A 6,396-nucleotide genomic window follows, 5' to 3' on the forward strand; every position below is an offset into this window, starting at 1 on the left:
ACATTTAACTTACATTTTTAGTTAAAGTCACAGCATGCTGTCAAGTAATAGTTCTCATTCCTATTTTATTTATTTTTTAAACAAAGACAGGGTCTCGCTCTGTCGCTCAGGCTGGAGTGCCATGGTATGATTGTAGCTCACTGCAGGCTTGATCTCCTGTAACTTCCTCTCCCCAAGTAGCTGGGAGTACAAAGCACACACCACTATGCCTGGCTAATATTTTTGTTTTTAAAGTTTTTGTAGAGATGGGGTTTCACTATGTTGCTCAGGCTGGCCTCTTCAACACCTGGCCTCAAGTGATCCTCCCACCTCACCCTCCCAAAATACTGGAATTACAGGCATGAGTCACCATGCCTGGCCCATTATTTTAAAGACAATAACTCAAGGCTCAAAGGAGTCACATAACTTACTCAAGGTTACACAGCTTGTTAGTGGGGAGCTCAAGCCCATTATACCCAAAACGTGACCAGCAGCAATCTATTGCTCTTTGAAAGAATCTAGAATGATGGGAGCTGGAAGTACTGATCAAACCATTAGGGCAATAGAAACCCTGTGTGGATGGAGGCTTGGTGTGAGGGCTGGAGGGGGATGACAGGGCCATAGATGGAGCCACATAGCAGAGTTCTAGTCAGAACTGACTGCTGACTGAGGCTGGTGGAGCAAGCTGGGATGGGGGCTGCTTTATGGGGGCTGATCTGAGATAAGGAAGAGTCAGTGACTTCAGTGGAGGAGAAGCTTGAGTCGAGAGACAGTCTTACCTCTTTCATCTATATGCTGTTGACTTCATTTTACCAATTTCCAAGTAGGTATTATCACAGATTAATTCAATCCAGTGAACACTATTGTGGTCTTTTTCTGTGCCTCCTGGTGTCTAGTTGGCAAAAGCGTTAAGATCACATTGATTTAACTGCCCCAAGCCTCAATATCAGAGAGATGTGGTATCCAAGTCAAGCTCTACCACACAGTTCTATAAGGCATTGTACAAGTTATATATCTCCCTAAAGCTGTTTTCTTATCTGTGAATGGGGCTGATAATAATTGTTACTCATTCAATTGATGTGATGTCTAAATAGATTTATGCTCAGGAAGCACTTATTACATAGAAACACTCCCTGAAATGTCTGATAGACTGGAGGATGGCGGGGAGGGGAATAAGACACAGTCTTTGTTCTCAAGGGCTTATAATAGGGTGGGAGAGGGTAGGGAAAAAGGCATCGAACTGGGCAATTTAAACATTTACTCATATTTGTCTCATGAGATTTTCATGGGGAAGCATTTGCTGGGTAAACGTGTGAGATGACAGGTTCTATCTTTATCACACTGAACAGCAGAAGGAGAAAAAAGGACAGAGATGGTGGGCGACCAGATTCTTCCAGCTCATCAGAAGTCATAACCTTCTAACATTACGGATTGTCAGACAGCAATGAAAGAGTGAGTTTCCCAGTACTGGAATTCTGTAAGTCAAAGATGGATGGCCCTTAGTAGGAAAGGCTTTGCAAAAGCATTCACAGGAACGGATGACTTGAACGTCTGTTGTTTTGCTCCTCCCCATCTGCCTGGCCTTCATGTGTGAGAGACTCTCAAGGTCAGGGCATCCTCCTCCTCCTCCTCTTTCCTTTCATTCTGCTCCTACTGGCCACTCTCTCACTTCTATCTTTGTCTGAGGTCTCTCTTCTGAGCTCCAGACGCATGAATCCTATTGCTGATTGAACTTAGAAGGCTCCAGTTCCCCAAGACCCATAAGGAACCTATGATCTTCCCCCACAAAACCTGGTCCTTCTCCAATCTGTGAACCAGAACTCAAAGGCATTTCACAGACCTGTCACTTTCAAAGGACTTCCCTGCTGTGTTGCAAAGGAAAAGTGAGGGAAGGTACTGTCAGTAGAGGGAGATGTCAGATAAGAAAAGAAGCTCACAGGCTCTGTCAACACACTTTTCAATCGTGGTTTTTTTTTAACTAACTAAAAAAAAAAAAGGTAAAATCTGCTATTTGTTGAGCTTTGAAAAAATTAATGTTGCTGTTTTATAACCTCTGACAAGGTTTTTTGTTTTTTTTTTTCCCTATAGTTGGACAGGTTCTTTCTTGAATTTGCCTTATGCAAGTAAAGCAATTTTTGCATTTGGGTTTTAACATATAGGATACTCACAAACACACACCTTTAGCCCAACTTCCCCCTGCTACCCATTGCATGTAGAGGCCATCCCACAAAGCCCACTGGGTATGGCTGAGTCCAAGCAAGACATAATCATAGAGGCAGATCTGGGGAGGAAGGCACATGCCACAGGCCAAGACTGCAGGTTCAGCAAGGTTCTCACTCTAGCTATGTGCATGACTGTTTCTCACTGTCACAGGCAGCTCCGTAGACAGGCACATGATCCAGCCATAGTCAGTGTGTGTGGCCAGCCCATTCATGGCTTCGTTTTTGTCCTCATCCTTGTGTTTCTGTGCAATTTTGCCTAATTATAGTTTATACCATATCATTACATACACTTTATGGAACTAGCTTAAATCCTTTCGGAAAAAGGTGGGATAGATGAATAGATGGGTTGGCAGGTAGACAGGCAGGCACTCTTTTACAGCCACCTAGGAAAAGTCCAAACATTTGTTTGGCTACTGATAAATCTTTACTGTTTCCCTCAATTGATTTCCACTTAGAATTCCCATCTCTTCTTTTCTTCCTCTAATTCAGTTTCTTTTTGCACTTATTTTCCTCTCTTGCTTCCATACCTGCCTCTCACCTCATCTCTGGGCCAGGATGGGGTTTGGGCTGACTTAACACTGTTAGAACTTTCCAGAGAAAGTTCCTCAACCATGTTCCAGAAGAGCTGGGCCAATATTAATCTCCTTGGCTGCTTTCCTGCTCCTCATTCCATTTCCTCTTCATTTCAGAAAGATCACTTTCCACTTGTGTCCTGCCCAGGTTGGCATGAGTCTGTTTTTCTCTAAGATTGAGATCAACTTTCAACTGAGGCATTTGGACACAACTGTCACAAAATGGATAAGAATTCTGGAGAATGGGGAGTCTTGAGACAAGTACTGTCAGAGAAGAATCCCAAGTGCTTTCTTCTGGTAAAAGGGGCATATACTGGGAACGTCTTATAGCCTGGGAATAAATAATGCCCATGTGTACCCACAGGCACACCCCTACACACAATCGCACTCATCACATTTTAGCCATGCCATGATCCCTCACACATTCCCACCTATTTACTCTCAAAGGGGAGAACGGTCTTTAACAATTCATCTCTCTCTTTCTCATCAGGACATGCTTTCATACTGGATTAGTTCATGCAAGACAAAGCCAACTGAATCACCCAGTTCAAAAGTGGAGCCTTATTGTCCTCTAAGAAAGAGAACTTTCAGTCAGTAAACATGTATTGAGTATCTACTGTATGCAAGGAAAGCTAACAGGCAAACGCAGGGTGGGTGGAGGTGGACACATGAAGATGTGTAGAAGTCAGTCCCTTAAGATTCTTCAGGAAAAGCACCAAAAGCGAAATATTTATTCAAAATTGGCGATTCAGAATCAACAGATGTGACGAATTACGATTGTACTTGGCACTCATTGCCACCAAATTAGTCAAGCCAGATTCTTTCACAATTTACATGAATACACTGTTGCCTTTGAGACAAGAGACAACTATGAATACCAGCTCTCCAGGAGAGGCAGCTACCATCAGTCAAATCCATTACTGAGTCATCAACAGCTAGGAAAATATTTATTCCCAAACCACTGGAAGGAGGAGCACACCAGACAGGGAACAAGGAAGATTTTTCTTTTCCTCTGGGAAAAAAGGAAAGAAGAAACAAATAGGGGCATCAGTGTGAACAAACTTGAGGCAACTCTCCCCCAGACTGTGGCCATCAATGATACTGGGCAGAAAAGCCTAAAATATACTGCTTATTTTCTTTTGGTTTAGCTGCAGTTGCTGTATTTTAATACAAAGCTATGTGTTACCTATATGGTAAATAAAAGAACTAAAAACCTACTCTGGCCATACAGCTGTTCACCAGCCTTCAATCTTGAACATTCTGTGATAGGTCCTCATTTTGGTTTGACCCTGTTCCCACGATGTGTCTCTCTTGAATTCTTGAATTGGCAATATTTTCATTTCAGCTTCTCTGAGTTTGGCAATGATAATGCTGTTTCTTTTTTTTTTTTTGAGATGGAGTTTCGCTCTTGTTACCCAGGCTGGAGTGCAATGGTGCGATCTCAGCTCACCGCAACCTCCGCCTCCTGGTTTCAGGCAATTCTCCTGCCTCAGCCTCCTGAGTAGCTGGGATTACAGGCACGTGCCACCATGCCCAGTTTCTTTCTTTCTTTTTTTTTTTTTTTTTTTTTTTTTTTTTTTTTGAGACGGAGTTTCACCCTTGTTACCCAGGCTGGAGTGCAATGCCGCGATCTCGGCTCACCGCAACCTCCGCCTCCTGGGCTCAGGCAATTCTCCTGCCTCAGCCTCCTGAGTAGCTGGGATTACAGGCATGCGCCACCATGCCCAGCTAATTTTTTGTATTTTTAGTAGAGACGGGGTTTCATTATGTTGACCAGGATGGTCTCGATCTCCCGACCTCGTGATCCACCCGCCTCGGCCTCCCAAAGTGCTGGGATTACAGGCGTCAGCCAACGCGCCTGGCCCGATAATGCTGTTTCTTTTGTGTTTAGCTCTGCGGTCTACTTTGATATTCTCCTTTGAAATAACCTGTTTCCTCCCTGTTTCTAAGATTAGGCAATAAAATAACAGGTTTTATTTTTTCTCTGCTTGGAGCCACCATCGCTCCCTAATGTATTACAACAGCGTACATAAAAGTGCTTCATAAAGAGTAAAGTGATGCACAAATGTTAATTGACAAGATTATAAGTAGCTGTTCGAAGTATCTCAAGTTGATTTCCAATTACAATTTATGTTACTAGGGCAAATATAAAATAAAACTGCCCTCCTTGCTTCTGTGATGACTGACCTATTCAGGCACAGTGCTATTTTTTTTTTTTTTTTTTTTTTTTTTTTTGGTCAGCAGCAGTGGCAAGTAGATTTTATTGTTCCTGGGACACACAGGGGGTACCATCACCCATGGTGGGGTGGGGGGCATAGTCCTGAAGATATAATCTGATGGTCACTTGTGGTAGAATCATGGGTTCTGGCTGTGTTGGATGAAGGAGCGGGGCGGAGAGCCAGGTTGGCTGATAGCTTCAAAGCCTGACTTTCCTGCCGGTTGCATATGCACAGGGAGCTGGGGTGAAGCAAGGAGTTCAGGGGCTGGATGCAGAGTCTGGGGTGAATGGGGAGCAGAGAGGATGATTCGGAGAAGCCAGCCTGATGGTTAGCATGTTCCATTTGCTTTTGCAAGGACAGGGCACCACCAGGCTGGAGGAAACTTGTCTGAGTAGGCTGAAAGTGGCTGTGCACAGCTTAGGGCTGTGGCTGTGGCTCAGACAGGTACTGCACAGCAGGGAACGCTGAAGGAGCAGGGAAGGGCTGACTGTGTGGGCCCATAATGAAGTGGGGGCTAAGCAGTCCCACGGGCACTACCAGGGCTGCCTTGGAATTGTCTATGCTCTGGTGTCCCTGAGAAAGCAGCTGCTGAGCCCACGTAGTGCTGGGTCATAAGCACTTGGGGTCCAAACATTTGTTTAGCTCTGTCGGCTGCCATGAGGGTGCCCCGGCAACTGTGTCCTCCAGGGCTCCCCTGCATGCTGAGGATATGAGCTCCTGTGTGAACACTCAGGCTCTGCTGATATGCAGCTGATGTTAAGGTGGTCAGGTCACTCTGTTCCTTTTGCCTCCATTTTTCTTCCTCATGTAAAACTTTCTTGAGCTGCAGAAAAAGCTGGTGCTTCTCTTCCTGTAGGGCCAAAAGCTTCTCCTGCAACTTCAGAATTTGTTCCTTGGTCTCCTCTAGTGACATTCTCTTTTCCACCTCTTTTTTCTTCCTTCCCTACAGTTCTTCCTTCACCTTCTGTTCCATCATCTTGTCGACCTCTTCCTCCTGCTGCTTGCGCTCCCGCTCCAACATCATGTGCGGGTGCAGTGCCCTGGCCATGGCGTTGGAGAGCCTGGGGTGCTCCAGGAGTGCGGGCTTGGTGCCGCCGTGGGCGTTCGGGCCTGGGCGCCCAGCTCTGTCCCCGATTGCCAGACCTCAGGCAGGACCTGCCTCCTCTGCACTTTCTCCTGTGCTCAAGAGCGCCCCGGCCCTGCGTCACATCCCAAGACTCCTGGGAGTCCTTCCGGAGTCCCACAGTGCTATGATAATCATCTGAAAATGAGCCAGATGTAGGTGATGGGGTGATAGAGGCAGCAAACCACACTGCCATGTGTGTACCTATGCAACAATCGTGTGTAATCTGCACATACCCCAGAACCATTTTAAAAAAAAGAATTCAAAAAAAAAAAAAAGAA

General features: G+C 45.3%; 1 pseudogene; it reads right to left on the bottom strand.

The window, feature by feature from the left end:
- Positions 1-5,113: 5,113 nt before the first annotated feature.
- On the bottom strand, positions 5,114-6,070 carry LOC101051424 (G protein pathway suppressor 2 pseudogene; annotated as a pseudogene).
- Between the last annotated feature and the right edge of the window lie 326 nt (positions 6,071-6,396).

The sequence above is a fragment of the Saimiri boliviensis genome, chromosome 2, assembly GCF_048565385.1.
Source record: "Saimiri boliviensis isolate mSaiBol1 chromosome 2, mSaiBol1.pri, whole genome shotgun sequence".
NCBI classification, from domain to species: Eukaryota; Metazoa; Chordata; class Mammalia; order Primates; family Cebidae; genus Saimiri; species Saimiri boliviensis.